The 27,203-nt window shown below is 34.7% G+C and overlaps 2 long non-coding RNA genes across 2 annotated transcripts; one reads left to right on the plus strand and one right to left on the minus strand.

The window, feature by feature from the left end:
- Window positions 1-4,113: 4,113 nt before the first annotated feature.
- Window positions 4,114-10,408, plus strand: LOC149136194 (uncharacterized). The gene is made up of 2 exons (XR_016241643.1): window positions 4,114-5,697; window positions 7,902-10,408. It is a non-coding gene; the product is annotated as an uncharacterized LOC149136194 (long non-coding RNA).
- Window positions 5,225-6,711, minus strand: LOC149136195 (uncharacterized). Its single transcript, XR_016241642.1, has 2 exons — window positions 6,003-6,711; window positions 5,225-5,777 (listed from the first exon to the last, which is right to left on the minus strand). It is a non-coding gene; the product is annotated as an uncharacterized LOC149136195 (long non-coding RNA).
- Window positions 10,409-27,203: the final 16,795 nt, after the last annotated feature.

Raw genomic sequence — 27,203 nt, forward strand, 5'->3', positions numbered from 1 at the left:
ATAATTACGTATGATATACTATAATATATTCATTAGAAGGCTCACAACAGCAGTGAGGATGAATGCAACACTACAAGCTAAATAGTGCTTTGTAGATCAATCCGTAAATAATCAGATATATTATGGATTCTTGTAACACACTGAGATCAGACCTGCCCAATTTGACAGCTAATACTTATAATATTGCTTTTTAAGGCTGCGAGCTGGCAGAATCGTTAAGACGTCGGACAAAATGCATTACGGTGTTTCTTCCTACTATTTATGTTTTGTGTTCTAATTGCGCCAATATCAACATTGCTTTTCCTCTCTTCGGCGAAGATAAAATTAAGTCCTGGGTTTGATGTTATCGACAAAGCCCCTCCCTTAAAAATTGCTAGTCTTGTTCCTAATTCAGAAACAATTATAACACTAATTTTTCACTTAAACCAAACTTGATATATTTCAGAAGTGGCAATTGGTTACATGTGCTAGAGTACTTAAGTGATATTTATTTTATCGACGCGCCAAGAAAAATACTGAAAACTCAATCCGCTACTCTTTCCTATATTGTAATATCATTAGACAATAAAGTTTTAATTAAACAATTTTACAAAATGTCTATCGGTGCATATAGTTCTACTTGCGCCAATTCTGTTGATAAACAACAAGTTTTACTGCTACCCCTATTTTACGAATGAGCAATAAGTGTGTGTCGATCATACATTTTCAGAACAATTTGTTCCCGCAAAAACTATCACCTTTATACTAACATTATAACACATTTGCTGGAAAACAGCAATACAAAGCATCGTAGAGTCTATTTTGTTGTTTATGAATTTCTGTATAATTTCTTCAATATTAACTCCGACGAATGAATTTCACTGATTTCATGGATCTCTAGATAGCTAAATTGATATTTACCTGCATTTTAATTGATAATTTTCTGCATTTTAATAAATTTATAATAGCTGTTACGAATTTCTAAAAATTTTCAATAAAATTTTATCCATACTAATTTGCCTGCGTTCATCTTCTATAACTAAACATATGTTAATATCTCGCACCATTTAGGTGCAAGATATTAAAATATTCTTGATTAGGCCTTAAATGAAATTACACAAAAATGCTCATTGCATTGCTTTGGATTCTCTCTAATTGAATTTTTTATTGATTTCTCTGACCAACGTAAAAACAAAACCGAATTACATGTATCCGAGCAACCGATCGTAAATAATTACATTGGGATAGGGATAACTTTTGCTAAATGAGTTACTTTGAAGTTTGCATAGTTTGAAGGAGTTAAACCGTATAATTCAATATTGAACATCAATTTGTTTAAGTTCAAACTAAAACTAAACACCATAATTGCATATTAAATTTAATAAGCTGGCAATGAGTCTTTCTGTGGTATCACTGTATGGTAGACATAGCAGCCAAATCTGTCTAATTACAACATTAAAAAAGAGACCTTTAATGAGGTATAAGTCTGGGAAACAAAAAATAAAGGGTTGTCACAACTTTACCCTTTCAATTATAGGTGTACCATGCCATCTGGAGCTCATTAACATCAATGATAAAATCTCACGGAAACGTTAGTTTATCTCACATAGAAATGTTAAACGTTTAGTCTATCTGTGAAAAGAAATAACATATTCAATACAAATTTGGTTATCAAAGTGTTGCTAATTAATTCTAATGGCTACCAATTAAATAAATCTACAAACGATCTAATTAGTGCATCCAAAGATATCAAGCATATAATTAGAGTATCTACGAACATGCCACTCATTGATAATTTACACATGATTATAAATCTAAAGTTGAAAAAATAAAATCCTTACAGCAGCCGAATGGGAGGCTCATAAAATGAATATCGAGAACTATTTTATGCCCCCATATTCATACTTACAAGTATTGCGAATGTGATGAGTAAAGAATGTCATATAATATGTGACCCGACTTTGGATAATTTGGATGGCTATATCAGTCATAATCATCATCATCATCATCATCATCATCATCATCATCATCATCATCATCCCTTAACTGATGCAACCAGTCGTAGGGATGCCACTCCGGATGCGTTCGTAGTCAGTCGTCGCCACTAGTCTCTCTTCTCTGTCCTGCGAAGTTCGATTGCAGTGATGTAACTTGTCCAGTGCCTGATGTCCCGTTCCTCCGCCCAACCTCAACAGTGCACTGAAGAACGGTTTTGGACAGGGACTTGTATCGGAATACATGACCTACCAGGCAAACTTTTGCCTTTTTACCTGTACAAGAAGTCTTGTTAAAAACCTGAGTCTTGTTGGAAACCGAATGAAATTGCTATTCCATATGCTGTTCAGCTTCGTCATGGTAGCAGAGGCAAAACTGAGTTTTGTTGTAATTTGTTTTTGAAATCTACCGTATTTGGTCAAAGTTGATCCTAAGTACTTGAAGGTGTCCACTTCGTGAAATATTTTTCGATTTAGCATAAGGTTAGCTACTGTATTTTGGCTGTTACTACTAACCAAGATCTTGTTCTTTTCTATGCTGATCTCCATCCCTGATGCTTTTGCCAATTTTGTGGTGAACTCCTGTAGTTCTTCTTCATTGCTTCCTAAAAGATCAATATCATCGGCAAAGGGCAGGTTAAAAATGGGCCGCCCTCCAATGGAAACAGAGGTGTCGAAGTCTTGAAGTTTTTCTTGCATGATGTTCTCCAGGAGGATGTTGAGAAGCACTTCAAAAAAGGCCTTTGACCGTGTTTGGCACGATGGGTTGTGACAAGTGATGAAGAATTATAAGTTCAACAACTTCGTCAAAATAAGCACTGTATGAAAACGGAAGCTGTGCAGTTCTCCTGAACAACAACATCGGAGAATTCTTCCAGACAACAATGGATGTTCGACAAGGATATCTCCTTTCTCATCTGCTTTTCAAGATACGTGTGTGTGTGTGTGTGTGTGTGTGTGTGTGTGTGTGTGTGTGTGTGTGTGTGTGTATGTAGTTTATCTTGCAAAAGTCATTCTATCGATAAACCACACGCACTGGGTGTAATTCACTTCTTTTCTTAATAGATTGATTTGTCGAAGTCCTTATCTACATCTCCGTTGCCTTTAACCTTTTTAAATTAGTTCTACGTGACTAGCCAATATATAGGAGTAAAGTGAGTTGTTTTTCTGCATTCTCTATTTAACTTCTGTCACCGTCTTAGAATTTACCGATAGAAAATAAGATTGTCGGTAATGTGCATGTGAATGTTTTCAATTCTTACACCGTTGATAACCTGCTCTAAGAGTTTTACAGAATTTACAGACCACACCATTTTTGTACATCAGTGTCTTAATAATAATCGTTTGTAGTTCTTTCAATGAATTATTTTTAAGTTCTTAAATCTATTAGTTTTTAGTTATATTCTAAAGTATCTTTTTAAATAAATTTTATTTAATTTTTGTCGACAAATAGGCCACGACTTCAAATGCACAGTAAGTCTTAAAGTATTTCTGCGAGACAGAATTCATTTTATGTTGCATCATTTTATCTATCTGACTGCTAACACTCAAAACCTCTCAAAAAGATAGTTGTGTTAAAGCCAAAACGCAATCGAAGTTTGAGATGAATTATCCTGTGACCAACTAAAACTACTTTGGAAAGAAATTACTAAAAAAAATCGTGTTTTCTGTGAATTGATATCGAGCGATGTAAAATATATATAAACGGTAAAATAGATATAAATGGACAAGGTAAGTTATGGTTGAATAACCTCCAGAAATAAGGATAAGAATTATAGAAAACTTGAGGTCTGATGGTAACCGGGAAAATTGGAAAAAGACGGATATATATATTCCAAACATATCTCTTATCCCCACTTTCACTATTATAAACACTGTGATCCAGTGATTAAACTATTTGGAAAGTTGTCACCAAGGACATTCCTGTTCAGAAAATGTAAAATAAATAAAAATTCAATTTCAAAATATTTGAACAGAAAGAGAGTGAGCAAAATAGAATGAGTGAACTTATGATGAATTATTTTTGTAGATTATTTACAATCCATACTGTTAAAATACAAAGTACATGTTAACACATCTTTATAGAGTTTGCATTTGAAATACCTTCATTAGTTATAAGGTAGTCGGAGCATCAATTCAATCAGTGATAACTCAAAATTATATTTTGCTCTAACAATGGATACTATATGATTGGCATTGAATCAGTAAGTACATTACTTCTAAATGGGATAATTCACCAGTGACAAGTATTTGGTAGCTATTCAGCTTTTATGAATCCACTGGTTTTACTGTTCTAAATAAATTAATTCTCCGTTTGAAGATTATAAGACTTTACAGAATAAAAGCCGAGCAGAACAAGAGACGCGATAAAAGGGAAAATAAAATTAACGCTTGTTACTTGTAACTAAAAAGGATTTGCAATTAACTTGCAATACGTCTTTGTAATGAATCAAGTTATTTTCGCATTTTTCACGAGACTACTCTTGGAACTGAATACAGCTGTTGACTTGTTGCTGAAATTGACTTCCGGACATAATCCCTTGAACAGTATTTTCACTACCAAATCTCTATTCGACCCCCACAAAATGGGTAATTGATGTCATAAATATTAATTAGAAGAATAAAAATATATGAAGAAGAAAAATAACGAATGTGATTTTATTTCTTCTATTTGTCAGTGGTAGTATCGTTGATTAAGATATGTTTCTTATTTCGTTTGTGTTTTTTGCTGGGGGGGGGGGGGGTATCAAGATGAGAGATAAATTAAAACAGCTGTGAATAATAAATAATTGAAAATCATTAGTGAGTAAGGATGCGTATTATCAGTCGAGTTGTTAATACTCAAGGGAAACTGCTAATAACTCGTTAATATTATTTCTGCAATAATATGAAAGAAAGTGTACATAGCTGAATATGTAGAATACGTATGAATGCATACGTAGTTGCATACATATAAGTGTGCATGAACGTATGTATATAGATAGATATACTTATGTATGCATAAATACGAATATAATATGCAGAAGATATGAAGGGCAAGGCTTGACTATATCTGAAAATCACTGATAAGAGTATAGAATAGCATTAAATGTCTCAGTTAAGATTCGAACCTGCGCCGAAGATTCTGTTCACCGGTAAATTATTCTCACTCTATAACGTTCATATGCACACACTGGCACACCTCTGTATATATATTTAAAGATGTGTAACTTTATTTACCCGCTGCACGATCGTTCGTGTATAGGGGTTAGTTTGTATTCATAAAGAAAATATAATAAAAGCGTATTCGAAAGTAAACAGCACAACTAATTTGTGTTTTGGTTTTGTTCTGCATTTTTAACCAACAAATTTATCTTAGTAAAATAAAATTCTACCAGGATTGATGGCAATTACTTGTTTCCAGTTCTTTAGAATTGTGCAGATGTCAAGCTGTGTACATCAAACTAGACTAGTTTGAAGTCCATAATTTTACAACCAGAACTGTTCGTCATAAATTCATTTCCAAAATATGTAATCTAACGCATATGCTGTTATTGTTGTTATATTACAATATGTTAGCATTGATCCTGTAGACCTATGCTAAAAGACGTTCTAATCGTGACTTTCTGGTCTATTATTCGGACATTACCTGAACTGTCCTTAGATGATATGGTTTCAGAGAGATTTGTCTGGTGTGGGGTTTCTGGCAGACAGAACAAACACGATTTTATTCGTTGTCTAAAAGGTAAATATAATGATGTAAATTTCCACCTGCTAATCTTCTTGATTGTTTATGTGTCACAATCGGTTTTATTTTCTTTCGTTCTGAAAAACAAAATTTTTATTCGTCTGTAAACATGAATATAAAAGAAAACACAGGATTTTATATTTTATTACGATATAATTTGTTTACTTTTATCCAATATTTTAACATACAATGAAAGTCTTGATTAATTTAGAATTTCAACACAACTGAAACTTGCTATTTTATTGTTTATCATTGAGATGTAGAACACGATTTTGCAGTAGTAAAACGATGTGGTAACGTACAAAGTATCTTACTGTATTTCATTTCGTCGCTCTACGTTCCGAGTATACTTTTAAACAGATGGCGTTCAGACACGGTACAACATTGAACTAAGTGCCTTACTGTATTTACAGTCGATTAAAACATGAGCAGTGAAATAGTAGAACTGATTTAATCGACTAACAGATTTCACCTCAAAATTACTCGACTTGTGCCTACATTAGGAACAATTATTATTGATGTGGTGAGTTGGAAAAATCGCTACGACGTCAGGAACATGGCTTGCAGTATTTTTCCTGGCTCTTTATATTCAGAATTCAAACTCCGCCGAAGTCATCTTTGTTTTTCAAACCTGGGTGGTAGATGAAATAAATTAACAAGGAAATAGTAGGGATGAAAGACCCCCACACTCCCCTAAAACTGCTGATCTTTTGTTTATATATTTTATGACAATATTAGGAGAGTCGTGAGAGAAACAGAAAAAATGCTTCGTGTCATTTATTTCCCTGCTGTTTACGTTCTCGGTTCCAATCCCGCCAAGGTTGACTTTGCCTTTTATCACTTTGAGATCGATAAAATAAAGTTCGAATCAAGTATTGGAATCAGCAGAATTAGCTAATACCTGTTCTTCAAAATACTTAATATTTTGCCTAGAGTAAAAAAAATCAATAGTTGCCGTTATTGTTGTTATTCCTGATAGAACGTAACCAGACGGGTTTCTTATACGCCCCAGCGCACAAATGATTCTATCTCAGACAACTATATAAATTTGTTTTTCTTTATAATTTATTCGCATACAGTCTCTGCGAGCGAATAATTTATATAAAAAAAAAAAATCTTCCAACTACTCTTACTTTTATACGCGTCTGCCCACCAATTAAAAACAAGAAAATTGACAAATTAATACATTGACAACTTAATTGCACGCAGCACTCTTTAACAATAACAGGAAGAAAATAACATTCTAACAACCAAAGGGCACGTTTGAATAACTTGAATGAAAATGTCTACAACACAGATGTGTCCTTACATTTTTTGTCAAACGAAGACATTTCTGCTGTTTTCTTGGCTACAACTTTGCTGGGGTTATACACTATATAGAGTTATTATGACAAAGAAGACGATGGAATATGTTGCGTTTATTGATAAACAAAATTTTCTTTTCATACACTAAAAACAAATACTATCGTTACTTGAACAACAAAATGTTGAGAGAGTTTGAATGCTATTGCACTTGGTTTAATTGTAATAACAGTCAAAAAGTTAGCTGCTGCTCGTTGTGTTGCTGTCACTGATCGTTCATTGTGGTTGTTGTCAACTTGGGTCAGCAACTGTCCGCGTCCGTTCGGCGTCCGTCGGTCGTCAATCAATGTTCTCTCAAAGCTCTCTATTAGGTCGTCAAGGTATACTGAATTTATAAAAGGCGGCGAGCTGGCAGAAACGTTAGCACGCCGGGCGAAATGCTTAGCGGTATTTCGTCTGCCGGTACGTTCTGAGTTCAAATTTCGCCGAGGTCGACTTTGCCTTTCATCCTTTCGGGGTCGATTAAATAAGTACCAGTTACGCACTGGGGTCGATATAATCGATTTTATCCGTTTGTCTGTCCTTGTTTGTAGCCCCTTGTGGGCTGTAGAGAAATAAGGTATACTGAATTTATACTGATGTTTCGGCCCAGAGAGAAAAGCCAGTAAAGATGGGATTGTTGCTGATACCAGTTCTAGGTGAAGCTTTGAATGGTTAGAATTTTTAATCACATGGGCAATATTCTAGCGAATCGTGACATCGGGTGATTGTTGAATATTTGCGCTACACAATATTGAAACATGAATATTTTCCCGGTAAAAGAGACCAAGGTAGTCACTTTCTTTAACGATCACATACAGGAACAAGTAAAAAAAAAATTCTTTATCTCTGTCTTCTAGGAAAACTGAGAGCAAGTAAGAACAGCGGCGAGAAATCCTGTCAGATGCAAAAAAATAAACTTACGATACGGTCTCCGCCTTTTTGAGCCCGAACAATCAGCCCCAATGCAGGCTGAAACATTATGGGACTCAAGGTGTTGAGGACTTCGTATATATATATAGATGAGCTACACATTCGATGGTACACATTCGAAGAGTATTTACCAGAAGGGAGACATAAACAAGGCCAGATACTTAATTGAATGCTCCACAGCCTTCTATGAGTATTTGAAGGTAAGTGTATTCGACGTCACGTCGTTTGGAGTTTTGTAATTTACCCAGCACAAAAAATTAAGAGCACCTTTTTGCTGCGCCAGAACTCAGTCAGATGAAAGGCAGAGTACCAAGAGATGTGAGATGTAACGGCCGAGTTTATCCAGTCGGTTCCTACGTATGATGGATGAATACTTAGATGTTCTCTTTTGATTTTGTATTAGTATTATAATTTATTTTAATTATTGTATTTTCCGTGTTTGCGGAATACTCACTCATTTATACATTAATGCAGGAGCAGGATATTCAGTTGGTCGAACAATTGAATCCCCATCGTCAAACGAAATAAATCCACCACACACACACAGAGACACACACACACACAAGCACACGTGTTGTAGTTGAAGTTTTGCCGGAAACTGTATAACCAGGTGTAGCGGGTTGCCAAAATTGTCAAGCGAAATGCTTTGCTGTATTTAGATACGTTCTGAGTTCAAATCCTGACGCACTTACTCTGCCTCTCTATATTTCCAGTGTCGTAAAAAAATAAAAGTCCCAATTAAGTACCTTGGTACATAGTGGATGCGCGTTGGCCCAGTGGTTAGGGCAGCGGACTCGCTATCGTAGTATCGTGGTTTCGATTCCCAGACCGGGCATTGTGAATGTTTATTGAGCAAAAAATCCTAAAGCTCCACGAGGCTCCGACAGTGGGTAGTGGTGAACCCTGCTGCACTCTTTCACCACAACTTTCTCTCACTCTTTCTTCCTGTTTCTGTTCTACCTGTATTTCAAAGGGCCAACATTGCCACATTCTGTATCACGCTGAATCTCCCCAGGAACTAAGTTAAGGATACACGTGTCTGTAGAGTGCTCAGTCACTTGCACGTTAATAAATCAGCTGCGACGTCACTGGTGCCAAGTTGTATCAGCCTTTGCCTTTCCCTTGGATAACATCGGTGGCGTGGAGAGGGGAGGTTAGCATGCATGAACAACTGCTGGTCTTCCATAAACAACCTTGCTCAGACTTGTGCCACGGAGGGTAACTTTCTAGGTGCAATCCAATGGTCGTTCATGACCGAAGGGGGTCACAACATATAATAGATCAACCTCTCTCTCTCTCCAAATTTGTAGTATTGTGCTTATGTTAGAAATCAATGTATCTGCATACATGTTGTGTATTCATTAATATATGTGCATCTGTTTGTGTGTATTATTTTACATAATAACAAAAATGGAGAACTTGCTATGGAATTATTTACAATCTGTGAGCAAAGTCATCAACTTTCGGTAGTGGCGTAGCCGATTCTAACAACGCCAGTGCTCTCTTTATCCGGGAAAGATAAAACGTTAAGTCGAACCCCGCAGGATGATTTTAAAGCTGAACTTAACGAAATACTACCTACCACCCGGTATGTTTATCTGCTGCACTGCCTGGTTTGCTAATTCACTGCCGTTAGAGTTTGATTAGTTGTAGAGAAAAGAGAAAAATAAACAACTGAACAAAGACACAACTAGTCGAAAAATAAATATGTAGAGAATCGCTCGCCTTAACTTAACATTCATTAAATGTGCAAACAAAATAAAACGAAACAAAACAATTCATGAATATTTATTTGTGCATATATATATTTATGGAATGAATTTGGATAAATATCAGTCATCGAATAGTATTGATTGAACAGTTACTTTAATGACGAACAAACTATTATATGGTAATGAATCGCTGAAAGGGTTGCTTTATTTAGTTACATGATCAGACGGTGATCGTAATAAATAGCTGCTAAACCGCACCGACTGGAATTTACTAAGAACATTGAATGCCGGAAAAGAAAAAATAAACAGTCGTCTACGAAATATTAATATCTAGAAAATACAATTCGTGTTCGTTAAGTGGCAGAATTTATTTCCATTGCATTCGTTATTCATTTATTCTTTTTTTTACAATTGATTTTACTGATTTTTCTCATTTTACATCAATTTTACAATTCATGATTATTTATTTATTGTTTTCAATCTTGTTACCAAATTACCAGTTTACAATGCACACACTTTATTTATCATTTGGTGCATCCTTCTTATATTTGACGAGCAAAACGCGGTGAAAACCATTTGTCAGTGACGTATTTTTAATCCACCAATGAACGCTATTCGTTCCACTTTGAAACCTCCAGTAAGAGTCATTAACATTATGAGTTCTTTACCAAAAATTCTGATATTTTTATATCTTTCTTCGAATGAAATAATAGTTCACCTTGTTATTGATTTTTGTTTCTTTAATTTACCAGACCAACGAAAGAACTTGTTTGCATGCATCGACTCGATTTGCTTGATGTAACAGTTAAATATTTTTCTATTTACATTCTGCCCTCTTAGAAATGGAAAAAAAAGCACATTTGACAAGGAAGTCCTAGATACACAATGTCTGAAAAAATGCTATGTTGTTCACAACTCAAACCCCTTTAATTGGGCGTTCCGCAAACTTTTTTCACTTTCGGTACACTTATATTCTTTTCAAAATTAGGCGGCACACCTGAACTAAAAATATAACTAAAAGTACATGGAAAAAATTATATTCAGGTTACACTGCGACAGACTTAGCATCGTCTCATGGCACACAGGTATGCCGCGGCATACCTGTTGCGGAGCACTGATCTACAGGGTGTCCACAAAGTCTGGGTACATGGGGATTAACACATACTTTAAGAAATTATTATTCCTTATATTTAATTGTTTATGTTATGATTTTATTTACTCCATGTACCCACATGTGGATTAACACATACTTTAAGAAATTATTATTTCTTATATTTAGTTGTTTATGTTATAATTTTATTTACTCCATGTACCCAGACCTTGTGGACACCCGGTGGAATTAAACAAGTGCAACAACAACTGTAACAAGGGAGCAACGAGATAGCTTGCGTCTTTTATCAAACTTAGGCTGCACGAGTAAAACTGAATTTCGTAAAAAAAAAAACTTACCCACCACCGAATCTTATTTTAGTTACATAATTCTCTGTCTTTAAAAATTGATATATTGCATAATAGAGGCCTAGATTCATAATGTCCTAATAGAATACTGGATGGTTACGGCTGATCACCTTTGATCTTAATCTACTAGAATTAGTCTGAGTGATAAACAGCAACTAGTACAGCAACAACATATAACAACTGTATTTCATAAATCAAAATACTAATTCAATAATGCGCATAATTCCATAATTTCTATAAATTCTATCATTCTATCGTTCTGTCGTTCTATAATTCTATAATATTTATAATGCTATAATTTCTCACCAATTTCTTTCTACGGGTACAACATTGGTTATCCGAAATCTCTGGTTCTTTAGCCCTACGGATCACAATTTTTTTGGAACTGGGGGTGTTCACCATTGTCAATATTCTCTAAATAAAACAAATATCAAATTTACTTTAATAATTAAATGAAATCCTGGTATCTGTACATTACTAAGGGTAAAGTTGCCTTCTCGAATCATGCCGACTCACAAGGACCAGCTTCCCGGATTCATGGCGTATATATATTCCCCACCTGGACGGGGACGCCAATCTGTAAAGATATAAGTAACCCGAGTGTGCATGAGCAGAAATCGCACGAGAAAACTCGACAATTCTGAGAAAAGAGATCACTGAAGTAGCGGGAGAAAAGATACAGAGAAGAAATACATGTCGATGGGATCAAGGTTGAAGTATGTTGGCGAGCAACTTCATGACAAGTTTATTGGCATTTCTTTTGTGGCGGTAAACCTTCTGTGTGTGCATGTGTCTTATAGTACCACCGTCACAGGCGCAAAAGTATTCCATTGTCGGTTTGACTTGAGATATTTAGAGGGTTAAAAGTTTACGAGATGGAAGTATTTTTCTGGTCATGAAGGTGAAGACAATGCTTTAAAATTTCAGAATTTGTGGTTTGTAAAATGTACATTCACCAAGTGAGATACTCAGTGATAGGGGACCTAGAATTTGTTGCTTATCGGAATGTAGAGCCAAAATTCAGAACCAAAGTAAAAGTGTTGAGTTAAAATACAATGTTGAGACAAAATGAAGAGCCAAAGTGAAATGTAGAGCTAAAATGCAGAGCGAAATTAAAATGTAGAGTTAAAGTATAAAGTTGGGCCAACAGAAAATACAGAGTTGACATGGTGAACCAGAATATAATGTAGTGACAAAATGTAAAGAAAAATTAAAATGCAGAACCTAAGTAAAATACTGAACCAAAATAAAATCCAGAGCCAAAATGTAGCACCAAAGTAAACTATAGAGCCAAAATAAAATGGTGTGACAAAATAAGATGCGAAGCCAAAATAAAATTATATTGTGCTCAATGGGAAGTTCGGATATTATGGAAGATTTTGCTTTTGTTTAGTGTTTAGAGAACCGTTTTAGTTTGATAAAGTCCATTTCTCGCTTGTCAGTTATCTGCAGCCAGAAACTATACGTATAAAGTGTAAATTTTGGACAAGTAATCACCAAAAATTAGCATTATCTTATATATATATATATATATATATATATATATATATATATATATATATAAATATATATATATACAATATAGTATAGTATGCCCTAAGACTTTGTCAAAACTAACGAAACTTCAAAATACCTCGGTGAAAACACCAATATGTCAATAATCTGAATCAATATTACCATTAATAAGAATTGCAATCAATAGATTAATGATTTTCAGCATAGGCACCAGGCCACGGAATTGAGGGGCAGAAACATTTGGTTTTATCGCCGCCCTAGTCTTGGTACTTATTCCATCGATCCTAATGGATGATTGAACGCATAATGTAAGGAGACGTTACTAACTACCTCAAGACCATTACCCCGCTGCTTTACACCTCCTGCACAACCAATATATTATCTAATCAATTGTTAATGCCAAATATTAGATCGAATCTTTATACATATATATATATATATATATATATATATATATATATATATGTATGTATGTATGTATATATACACACACACACACATGCATAAGTACGTATATATATTGACATTCGTACAAACACAATGTTCGATAGTGTATTTTATATATGTACGTATGCGGGATTTTTATCCAATAAAAGAAATACACTGTCGTCTGAGGCGGTAGGGATATTAACTATAAGACGAATGTCTGTGGCTAGAAAGAAAATTAAAGAAAATATCTTCCATGATTTATGAATTGAAGTGATATGTAATAAAAATGTAATCTAAACAAGTCAAATATTGAAGAATATGAGAGAAAAAATGACCAAATTTTACCTGCTTGTAGTTGATTGATATTTCCTCACTTTTAGCAACTTTGGAGAAAAATGCTAAATTAAGAAATATAGGCACTGTCGTTTCGATGAGAATTGGTACAACCAGATTTTCCGTGGGTGGGGGTACTAAAAACATTATGATTATCATTTATAAGGAATTTAGTTTGTAATAGAAAAAAGCAGCAGCAGAAGTAAACTTCAGCAACAACAACAACAAAATCTGCAGCAACAACAAGGGGCAAAGTAAAGGAGGAAGTGGATAGACTGCAGAGAAGAGGCCAAAGGACGAAAGGAAGAAGAGACGATGGTAGTAGAAGGGAAGGAAAGAAGGAAAAGAGTGAAGGAAAGAAGGTGAAAAAGCAGTGAGAGTGGAAAAGAAGACGAGAGATGACAGAAACGTAAATATTGAAATGAATAGCAAAATACAAAGAATCATTGCACGTATCAGAAGTGAGAGTTGAAAAATGTCATACACACAAGTATTCGGGAATTTATGACATAATAAATAATTTTGATAAAAGTAAATCAATAGGAAAAAATCCATCTGCTTCTTGTGCGTCATGATCAGTACTTATTACTTTTTTTTGACAAATGCATAAAATAAAATATAAAGAAAACTGCTCAATAACCTGTCACAAAGTAGCTTTATAAAATTAGGGTAACAAAAATATATTAATAAATAACAAAGCTCCCTTGAAAAAAGTTTACAGGGTCGGTCTTCTGTCACCTATGAAATATTTCAATGTATTGAGTATAAAAAGTCGACAGTTCGCCTTTGTATGTAAATTTTTTTGCACGTTTTATGGCTGATGTATGGCTCTTAGTGAAGTATCTAAACATATGTCATGCACTGTGAGAAAATAGGTTGTTGTTTTCTTTTTTCATCCTTCAGTAATGAACTTTAAAATGATTTTTTTGGCAAAAATGAATATTTGTGTTGAAAAGAGATCATATCAGTAATATTATTGAAAATGGTAATGATTTATAGCGATGGCTATAAAAAGGATTCATATCTACATTAACAGTTGCGTGATTGTAACTTATTACTATTTTATCACTAATAAAACTGAATTTGATTTTGGAATGAAAATTTTACGGAGAAACTGAAAACAGGTCTAAAATCTCGTTTTTCCCTTCTCTCTCTCTCTCTCTCTCTTTCTGTTTATCTATCTATACATGCATACATACATACAAACATACATACACATAGTATGTATGTATGTATGTATGTACGTACGTATTTATATGCTTCTTCGTGGGAACTATGTTTACAACAAAATTAGTGTAGAGCTCACGACTTCAAAAAGCGTATAGTATTTTATATGAATTTATTTATTTTCTAATTCTTTGTTGTAAAAATGCATATATGCTCGCACACAAATACACACACCCAAACACACACACACACACAAATACACGTACACGCACGCGCGCGCCGCAAATCAGGAATAGTTCATTTCCTATGTGGAATATGATGGATTTGCAAACGCGCTAAATATAAATAGAATGCAAATATAAACAAAATATAAATACAATGGAAAGCATGTTTAACAAAATGCCATATTTTTTGTTGTATATGCTTTATACATCTGATACTATAAGATGTTCTGAGAGCAAATACATTGATTTATTCATTTTGTATGTTCCCCTAATTCATTTTTTTTTTAGAATAATCAGCAACTGAAAATTCAGATTTATGATCCAAGATTCACCGTATATCTACAGTATGCGTCAGTTTTTTTTTAGTTTTTTTAGGTAATTTATATGAATTCAGAAAAAAATATATATATCATCAAAGAAAGGCTATATTTGAAAGCAAATTAGTACTAATTATCTTGAGAATCATTTTATCACATCTATTCAATGAAGCCACCGTTCGCATCATTGGCTACTTTGAATACTAGTCGGAAGCGTTGACATTCCTGAATCAGATGATCTTTATCAATTTTGGACATAGTGCTGGTTATAGTGGACTTAATAGGTTGTACAGTGCTAAGGGTGTGTTTATTTACCTCTCACTTGACTACTGCCCAAACGTAGTACTCCAGTGGATTGAAATCTGGTATGGTAGGAGGCCATGTGCTGGGAGAACATGATCGTGGAGATTGGCATGCAGCCTCGCTTGGGTTCTCCCAGCCTTATGAGACGGCGTAGAGTCTTTTTGGAAGACGTTCGGTCTTCCGTTGCTTACTCTGTCTATCCAGAGCCTCACAACTTTCTCCAACACTTCTTTGTAGATAGTGGCATTGACTCTTAAGCGCTGTGTAAAAAGTGAGGAGGCATTACATCTCCCTCGTTGCCAACTGCTCTCAGAACCATCATTGTTGTTGGCATCATTCCTCTTCCTCCAGTACTTCTAGGTAGGTACAGACAATCAACGTCTGCTTTTGAATGGTGCATGTTCTTAGATGTTAATAGTTTCTTTGTGTTCCTGTCCAGGCGATGGACATCTTGAAGATTCCAGTTAATGATGTTAAAACTATATTGGACTACTGGAAGTGCCAGGGTATTAATAGCTTCGGTGCAATTTTTCGAGTTGAGTTCAGTTTTTAGTATCGAATTGACTTCAGTTTTTCATATTTTTTCCTTCATAGTAGCATGTTGTATACCATCTCCTTCGTTTATCCCCGGGTATTTGTAATTTTCTTGTGGGTCAAGCTCCTTGATAGTAGAGTCGGTGTCTAATTTAATGGAAGCTGTTTTCCTGAGCTTGCTTCTTACAAAAGTTGGTTTAGCACACTTATCAAGGCCAAAATCCATTCCGATGTCATTACTGAACTCTTTAACATTACTAGCTCTTCGTAGTTTCTAGCAAACAGCTTCAGATCGTCTTTTGAACCCATACCTGGTGTTTTTCAGTTCGTTTGAGAGTGGAATCAGTGCCATGCAAAGAGTGATGGAGAGAGTCACCTTGAAAGATGCCTCATTTGATGTTGATGTTGTTAGATTGGCTCATCCCATTACTGTGGCTTAGAAGGAGACGTGTGTTCCACTTGGCCATGATTCCTTTTAAGAATTTGGAGAGATCTTATATATTTCAAGGGCCTTGATGCGTGACACTATCAAACGCTTTCCTGTAGTCTATCCATGCCATACTCAAGTTCTTTTTGCTCCGGCACTACTCTACAATCATTTTACTTACGAGTAATTGATCTTTGCATACATATGAATTCTTTTTACACCTTTTGAGCTAGAGGAAGGGTAGACTTCTGTTCAAGTAAAACGTATATTCTGTCAGTTAATATGGATATGAGGATTTTCTAGGTGGTGTTGACACATGTTATTGATCGGTAGTTCACTGGATTTTTTGTTTTCATTTTTATAGAAGACTAGCAGAAATACCCGGCTTTGCCCGGGTTAAAGAGAATAATGAAATCTAAAAACGCCGTCTAGACTACGCAACCCTCAACTGTTAGTAGCTACGATACCATATTTCTACATTAATAACTCTCCAATCCATGCCAGCATGGAACATAGACATTAAGTGGAATGCCAGTCTCTCATCTAGGAGGGCCTTGAAATCAATGTTACCAACTGGGGACTATGTGTGTCGTAGTGATAATAAAAAGACCCAAAGGAGGTCTGCAACGAAATAATTTTACTCAACACTTTGCAAGTGAATCAGTGGAGGCAAAGATGCGTCTCATTTACTTGACAATTTATGCACCACATTGCAGAAATCACAATGAAAGTATATCTGAAAGGGTAGTCTTACACTGTTGTACCGTTGAATTACAAATAATGCTCATCTGTTATGTTCGGGTTAAAATTTCATCAACATCAAAAATATATGAATTTTCATGGGAGTTATGGCCGTTATACATAGAATATAATTTCCAAATTTCATAAAGATCCGTTCAGTACTTTTGACGTAGTTTTGGATAAGAAAACAAATGACTAATGTGTGTGTTTGTGTGTGATGGGTGTATATATGTATAGATATCTGTATGCATGTATATATATGTATATATGTGTACATATTACATGTACATCTATATATATATATATATATATATATATATATATATATATATACATCTACACATGTGTATACATATACATGTATGCATATAGATCTATATCTATATCTATATATCTATGCATATACGTGTACATAGACATGTATATGTATACATATACATCTCTTTCTCTCTCTCCTTCTCTCTTTCTCTCTCTCACTGAAAGTATCTGTCATTACAGTATAGAAATGTGATTGTTTCAGTTAGTGGAATAACGTGTACATATACATCTATATGTATACATATACATCTCTCTTTTTCTCTTTCTCTCTCTCTCTCTCTCTGAAAGTATCTGTCATTACAGTATCGAAATGTGATTGTTTCAGTTAGTAGAATAGTTTCATTTTTAAAGTGAAAGTATTTGACATGAGTGTTTTTGTTTCACTTTTGACACGTAATACTTAAATAGTGGAGGAGATATTATGTTGCCGTGGGCTCGAACTCTGCAAGAAGTTAAAATTCTTTTTGACTAAAACACAACTGGAACCCTAAGTAAGGCATCTGTAAAATTTGAATGAAAGTGGTTGCGTAGTTCTCGAGTTTTAGGGATTCACACAGACAGACAGACAGACAGACACACATTCTCATTTTTATATATATAGAAGATATGTCTTCATTTTCTGGTAGAAGATATTATTACTATTATTATTGTTATTTTCATCATCATCATCATATTTCATCATCATCATCATTTTAACTCAGGTTTCATTGGAACTCCTGGAATCATGGATGAGTAGCGGGTGCAATGCTATTTGTTCTCTTCAACTCTCTATTATTTTCCTGCCGATTCCGGCCATGCCATGGATGCAAACATTTTGCAACAGCTTTACTGGGTAGTCTATTCCCATTTCCTTCAAAATTCCTCTCGGTACCTTTTGATACTGTTCTCAAGATCCAAACAATAATCAGCACTATCTTTACATTTTTCATCTTCCACAGTCGGGTTAAGTCGTATTAAGAAGATTATAAACGTTTATTATTTTCGCCTTCCTTCTTAACGATTCGTGAGTCAAATGAGCATGCGACATCAACTATAGTGCATATGATTTTACCTTGTCTACCACCACTAGCTCCAGATGGTTGTGCCAAAGCACTGGCCCGTTTGGATTGGGAAATTCCACAGGATTTTGCAGGCCTCTGACTCAGGCATTCTCTGTGGTACCATGTTTTGCCACACTCTAACCAACTTTTCACACAGCTTCCACTGCAGTACTTTGATGCTGTTGCTGCTGTATTCGTTGCTATTCTTGTTGTAATTGTTATTTAGGCGGTGAGCTGGCAGAATCGTTAGCGTTAGAGTTCAAATTCCACTGAGGTCGACTTTAGCTTTAATGTTTTCGGGGTGGATAAATTAAGTACCAGTTGAACACTGGGGGGGGGGGGCTATGTAATTTACTCATCTCCTCCCATAAAATTGCTGCCCTGGTAGCAAAATTTGAACCCTTATTATTATTATTATTATTATTATTATTATTATTATTATTATTATTATTATTACTATTACTATTATTATTATTATCATTATCATAAAAATTACACAAAAGTGGCTGCTGGTATTTATATAGCCCTAGATTTTCTTAAGGTTTTTTTAAGTGATAAAGTATTTCAATTGGACGTACGGATCATCTTTTTGGCCCAGTAACATAAGGTTTGGTCTTAGAAAGACGACTTACGCATTGCATATTTTATTTCCAGCATCTAGTAGAAAGACTACGTCGTTAGCTAAATATACCTGGAACTGAAAGACTAACACGGAAAAATCACCATGATAGACTTGTCACTCACTGAAAACACATCCCAAAATTCTAACTGTCCCAACATATGCAAATCTGACTACCAGAATATAATCAACGTCATACTAAATGACTTCGTGTTGGTAAATACATAGTCTAAACTAGCTGAAATGCTTAAAAGTATTTTGAGTATCAAATACCTTTTGGTGACATTTCTATTTGCAGAGAGATTGAATAAATGAATCTATATGCATTAATAATTTAATCTATATTGCAAACAAAACCACTTTAATAAGCATTTTATATTTCATAAAAACATTTTCCAAAACGGTCATAAAAACTCATAAAACCCTTCAATATTATCTTCATCATGTTCATGATGAAAATATGTTTCCGCTGTTAGCATTTGATAGTCATTATTTTCATTACATAGCAGCAGTGATTCACAAGGAAAATTTATAGTCCACATGTGGAAATTCGTCATTAAATACTTTTACCTGATATTTCATTAGACATATATGATATGATAGCAGTCTTTCGTAGTCCGAGAAACACGGTTCTGCAAATTCTTGCTAAACAACCTATACAAATGTTTTTTTTTTCTTTTATAGAGATCAAATGTTTGTGCTGCACGGTAGATCACACCCACTATCATATTGACATTGTCTATACAGGTGCTAAAATTCAATTCTCGAAGTGATCGTAGAGCAATGTGAGTTGGAGTGTTTTAATCAAGAAAACCACGTACACCTGGATCTAAATGTACATTTATCAAAAGATCAAAGGTTCTTCCCTAGTCATAAGCTCATTAGCGTAATTTTCCTAATTTTATGGTGTATATAATCTCCAACTTGACGGGTCGCTGGTCCGTCGAAGGTTTACTTATTTTTGCCATTTGAGTCGACAGGAGCAACATCAAATGAAGCGTTTTATTCAAGAACACTACACATTATGCAGTTCAGAAATCAAAACCACAATCTTACGATCGTGAGAGCAACACTGTAATCGGTAGGCGACGCGCATGGGCACACACACACACACACACGCACAAACACAAATTAATGCACTTTATTTTATTCCTTTCATTCTTCTGCTGTTGTATTGCAACATACCTTTTTCCTTTTCAATTATTTATATTCCATTAACTTAGTGTTATGTATTACATTTAAATTTCAAACATTAAAAAGTCTCTGTCATTTGTTGCAGATTATTTTTATATATTTCACATTACATCGCACGTTATATTACATATTTCATTTCAATATCAAAAAATATATAATAAATATATAAACTAATGTATTATCTATGTACATCAATTTAACGTTGGATGTTTTTGCTTGAATTCGCCGTTCGTCAGTGCTCCACGTGATTCGATCAACGGAAGAGCCTGCTTCTGAAATTAACCTATAAATGTCTGAGCATTCCACAAACGCGCGTATCTTTAACGTAGCTCTCAAGAAGAATCATCGTAAAACACTGAATGTGACAAGGCCGGTCCATTGAAATAGAGGTACAACTTATTTTTTGCCAGCCTATTGGACTGCGAAAACGTAAGATACAGTGTCTTACTCACAGACACAGCACGCCACGGGCAACCGAACTCATGGCCTTACTATCGTGAGCCGAATGCACTAAGCTATACACCTTCATTCATATATATATATATATATATATATATATATATATATATATATATATATATATATATATATATATATATATATATATATATATATATATATATATATATATATATATATATATATATATATATATATATATATATATATATATATGTATATATAAACGAAAGACCAGTTGAAATATGTTTGATATGTATTTGAAACTATAAGGCGGAAAGGTTAGCACGCCGGGCGAAATGCTTACCGGTATTTCGCTTGTCTTTATGTTTTGAGTACAAATTCTGCCGAGGTCGACTTTACCTTTCATCATTTCGGGGTCGATAAATTAAGTATCAGTTGCGTACTAGGGTCGATCTAATCGACTGGCCCCCTCCCCAAAAATATCGGGCCTTGTGCATAGATTAGAAAAGTATATATTTGAACCAATGAAAGCTTTTCACTGTATGTTCAAATACCTCTCCAGTATATTTGAACTGGTCAAAAGTTCAAATACTTTCGGTCACTCATTCGTTCATCTACTTGCGTGTGTGTGTGTGTGTGTGTGTGTGTGTGTGTGATATGCAAGTCGTATTCATTAATTCCTCTTCCTTTCGCTTAAATGTATAATTTCCTCTTTTCTAGCAATAAGAATCTTTCATTTTACGACTTTCTTTCATTTTCGGAACAGACTCTTCTCACAGTTAGCACATCTCTCTTTTTCAGTTAGCTCATAACTAATTAATATGATTTCACTTTCCAATTCCATTAATATTTCATTCAATTTTCAAAACGGATTATTCTACAATACATCAATTTCCTTTTCAGGTTCCTTTCTTTGATTTCTGTACGATAAATCAGACCCTTCTAACAATTTTCGCTTTTCTATTTCGATTCATCATTCCTCTACTATGACGTCTATTCTAATTAATAAGACATTCGTTTCCACTTCAATTAAAACTTCCTTCAGTTTTCAAAACTCACCCACATCAATAATAACAAAATTCCTATTCAGATATCCTTATATAATTTCTGTACCAAGTTCAATAAATATTTGTGCGTTTCGTTCTTTGATTTTTCTATGACTTTCAATTAGTATTTCTTTCTTTGGTACTAATGTTTCATGGCTTTGTGTTTGTCGATGACTTGTGTCTTATCGCAAAAAAAATTACTGCACATCATTATCATGTATGCCAATAGCAAAAGCCGGCCCTTCCTTGTTGCACATAATATTCACTACATAGAACTTCAGCATTGGCCCAATGTTCCATCGATAATTTTCCAATAGACGTAGTAACAAGCAAGATTTGCAAATATCAATACCCCGGGGCTACAGTGACACAGTCTGGTACTTCTTCCGTCCATGTGGACTTTTTTACACTGAAGCCTAGCATCAGATCTTCAGTTCATTCGTAACTGTAACCAACTTCAATCAAGGTTGTTCACCATTAGACTACATTTGTGGCTTTACAGTTTGGTTGTGGGCTAAATCTACATACAGTACAGTTCCTATCAATACAGGGAGTTCTACTAAAAGGGTAGGTTCTACCGATTATGGATTTGATAGGGTTGCCTGGCCTTTCAACAACCTTAATTATTAGCTTAAATTTGTCTAGGGCCCTTCTAAGGCGGTACGCCAGTTCGCCTCTACAATTTTCATATTGAAACTGGTTAATTGGGTATTTCATCAGGGGAGAATTTCCCAGAAAAGGAGTTACCATCACAGAAACACGAACCATTATGGTTCTTAAATTTAACAAGAAAAGTGGGACTAATTCGCTGGGGCAATGGTTTCACACTTAGTCGCGTTCACAAACGGATGTGGGTTCGACTCCCACGCGGATAGAAAACCTTTTTTTCTGTCGAGGGCTTATATGCCCCTTTATTAGACTATTTCCTTAGTCATTGCACGGTGATCGCTTTAAGCTTATATAAAAGTACCATCATATATATATATATATAGAGAGAGAGAGAGAGAGAGAGAGCGAGAGATGAAAAAGAGAGAGAGAGAGATGAAAAAGAGAGAGAGAGAGATGAAAAAGAGAGAGAGAGAGAGAGATGAAAGAGAAATTGACATATAGGCATCGGTTTATTCAAAGATATTCAAATCGATATAATATGAAGTTCTTATCCCTACAGATGTTTCCATATCAAATTGATTCAATTAAGGAAATTAAATTAAATTAGATTAATCTAAAATTTTCATATTGAAACTGGTTAATTGGGTATTTCATCAGGGGAGAATTTCCCCGAAAAGGAGTTACCATCATATTATATCGATTTGAATATATTTTAATAAACTGATGTTCATATGTCAATTTCGCCATTTTTTTCTTTTACTCATTCATAAATATTTTAGATACCCATATCCATCAATGCAAAACTAACGTATTTAGTTTTTTCACTGAACACTGGCATAAACCGGAGAACTATGAAGCACACATCCCTTAAAAATTATAGGTCCTTCATATGATTATGTGTGTGCGCGTGTGTGCGCGTGTGTGTGTGTGTGCTCACACACACACAGACACAAACACATGAAAACTCACTAATTACACTGGTCAACAAAATTAGATATATTATACTCATTATGAATGCAAACCAACTTTTTTATGCTATCTTTTCAGGCTGATTTCAAACTCTCACTCTATTTGTATGCAGCACGTATCAGTTTTTCAGTAGATACATGCAAATATCTACATATCTGTATATATGAAATCATTAGCGTAATAAATAAGGACATATTATTTTTTGAAAGTAAATTAGTTTATTTAGTTAAAAATCATCACTATCATTCTACAAAGAGTGAATACAGAATAAATGGGTCAAGCAAAACAAAGTTAGAACAACAGAGTTAGAAACATTGTGATTTGGATTTCCTGCGGTATTCCCGGTCTAGTTGATCACGCTAAAGTGTCCAGCAGTAGTCAGCTAGCATACTGTCATTCCAGAAGCCTTGGTACTATTTCTTCATAGCACTAATGTCCTGGTGAAATCTTGCACCATGCTCGTCAGACACTGCTACAAGTTTATCTGCGAAGAAATCCAGATGGGAGTCCAAGAAGTTAACTTTCAGTGACTTGTGACATCCCATTGCTGAGTAACAATTCAAAAGATTCTTGATGCCATCCTTGTAGTCCATTACCCAAGAAATTCTTGCCCAAGAAATTCTTGCCCAAGAAATTCTTGCCCAAGAAATTCTTGCCGAAGAAATTCTTGCCGAAGAAATTCTTGCCCAAGAAATTCTCACAGATCCAATTGAAAGTTCATCCATAGTTGTCTTGAAGTTGACATTTTTGAGTACTTCTCTAATTTGGGGTCCAACAAAAATACCCTCTTTCAACTTCGACTGTGTGATTTTGGGAAACTTTTCTACAATATGCTCAAGCCCTCTGGCATTTCTCTTCCCTAATGTCTTTACAAACTGTTTCATCAGTTCAAGCTTTATGTGAAAAGGAGGAAATAGGACATTACATGGATCTACAAGAGGTGTATTGTTGATGCTAGACAGTCCTGGCTGGTATGATGTTCTTGTCTGCCAGTTTGATTCTGAATAATGTCTGTCAGTTGACCGACTATCTCATAGAGACAAGAAACAACAGTATTTTGTGAAACATGACTGCATTCCCACTAACATTCCAATGACTTTTAAATCTCCACATATTTTCCATGCCTATCTTTCATAGGCAATGGCATGAAGTAAAAGTTCCATGTCCTCATATGATTCATGAAGATGAATGGAATGTGCAATAGGAATGAAGGGCTTCAAATTATCATTATGAAGAAGTACAGCTTTTAAACTTCGTTTTGGAGAGTCAATAGACAAACGCCACTCTGCAGGATAATGATTTTGTGAAAAAAATTCGTAAAGTTCATCGATGTTGCTGCAAAAGCGAAGCGGGCCTTCAACAGACAAACACTTTTGTTGAACCACATTTCTCTGCCGAAAATAAGTTATACAAACACTGTTCTCTAGCAGATACTTTTACTTCAGTCTTGATGCCAACAGTTCTGCTGTATCTTTTGAGAAGGATAGGTCTCTGACAAGGTCATTCCGTTCAGCTTGGGAAAATTTCTGAGGTTCAAATCTATCATCATCAGCCACGTAATCTTCCTCAGCAGCACTATCGTGCCATCAGCATCGTTATCTTATGTTTCACTGCCATTATCTGGTAGAACTGGAATTGGTAGACTTCCATTGTGAGGCACAGGTCTCATTGCAGAATCCTAATTGGGATACACAATTTTGTGCTTTTTCTTCATAGAAAATCCTGTGACATTTACCTCACAAAAATAGCAGTCATTAAAATGGTCTTTCGGCTCTCTCCATATCATTGGAATGGCAAAAGGCATGATGTAAATGAAATATATGCATACACGTCATTAATTGGAATTTCTATATAATGCATGAGCTAAAATCAAAAAAACTAACTCATCTTAGAAACTGTAAGTGATGTCAAAAAAACTAATTGTATATTTGAAATCAGCATTAAAAACTACACTAAGTACACCTTTTGATGAAAAACACTTGTTGACCAGTGTTATTTATGCTATATTTTATGTATATGTACCGCATACATAGACGAAAACAATTAAATATGTATCAACAATACTTCACTTAAGGTGACAAGTTGAATTAAAAACGTTTTGAAACGAGTAACACTTTTTGCCGTTGCTTATCGCCTTACTGTATCAAGTAACATTATACTTTTCTCTCTTCCCACAAGCTTCATGCACGCATGCACACATAGACAGGTATATACGTTTATACTCACGCACGTACACACACACACACACACACACACACACACACACACACACACGTACACACAGACACACACACACACACACACACACACACACACACACACACACACACACACACACACACACACACACACACACATATATATATATATATATATATATATATATATATATATATATATATATATATATATATATATATATATATATATACATGCTAGTAGTAGTAGTATGGCACAAGTATAAGCGTAGAGATGACTGTACTGGTAACATAACGCATAGCGATGTTAGACGGAAAAGTGGTATGAACAGGTGCAAGAGGCTGTGAAAGGGAAAAAGAACTACAGGATCTTATGCGATTTTTCTATTGTCTGACCGTTCGGTAGTGCAGTCAAAGCACGTGATAAAAATAAGACTACTGAATAATAATAATAATAATAATAATAATAATAATAATAATAATAATAATAATAACTCGAATGAGGAATCTAAAAACAGAAACAATTCCTATCATAGTAGGTGCCTTAGGTATAAGAAAAAAAAATTCAGACAAATACATAACAAAAACACCAGGACTTACAAATATATATAACATACAGAAAATTGCACTACTGGGTACTGCACACATTCTACGCAAAACACTTTCAATACAGTAAACATAAGAGCACCACAGCAAACCACAGCACATACCCAAAAGGGTTTCTGGATCACATTGTGTATTATAAAATGCCAAGCCACGTGTGCATATGGGTATTTTTTTAGTTAGTGGGTGGGGTGGTGATTCCGATTTGTGTCGCGGAGTATGAGTGAGAGTCGTTTGAAGGATGAGTTGTGATATTGAACACAACGACACTCAAAGAATGAGGTGTGTGAAACTCTTTCCGATAACGTACAGATAGCGAAAAGAGAAAAACGAGAAGGAATATTTAGCGTGCATATAAAGTAAGAAAAGCAGAATGAAAATAAAGAACTGGAGAAGCAGTTAGCAGACAGGCTGACGAGAAAGAAAGAGGTGGGGAGAATAATGTTTAGTACGCAACAGCCAACATTATCCTATATAATAAATCAGACTATGTGAAAAGCGCAAAAAATTTAACTTTTCAAAACAGAATTATACTAACATCATGAAGCTTCAACCTTGTTGAATAATATTCTGTTAATAACAATAATTAATTGTACGATACGAAGTGATTTTAATGACCATTTCATTGCATAAATCATTCAGATTTGTACCTCTTGCAGACCGTATTATACCATGCTCGACTGCCTAAAATGCTTTCACATTTTGTAACACACATGATTTCATTACAGTCCAAAGTGATATTGTGCGATAAACTATTATGTGCAAGACTGTCTTGTATTTTGTCCACTGTGGCTGTCCCTTGATGCCTGATATGTAAGCGCAGAAATGACATCAACCGAAAATATTTCCCCCACAACAGAAATGCCAACCATATTGCCTACAAAGAAAACTGAAATGGAATATAAAATCCGATAATATATAGCGTATTTGATATATAATTATATAATTAATGTAATTTATTAAAAAAAAAAATGAACGAACTTTTCTTTTTAAAATATTTTCTGAAATGTATCTAAATATTATTTTTATTTTTGACACAAAGACAGCAAT

This window comes from Octopus bimaculoides, chromosome 4, assembly GCF_046866305.1.
Source record: "Octopus bimaculoides isolate indiv1 chromosome 4, ASM4686630v1, whole genome shotgun sequence".
Lineage (NCBI taxonomy): Eukaryota > Metazoa > Mollusca > Cephalopoda > Octopoda > Octopodidae > Octopus > Octopus bimaculoides.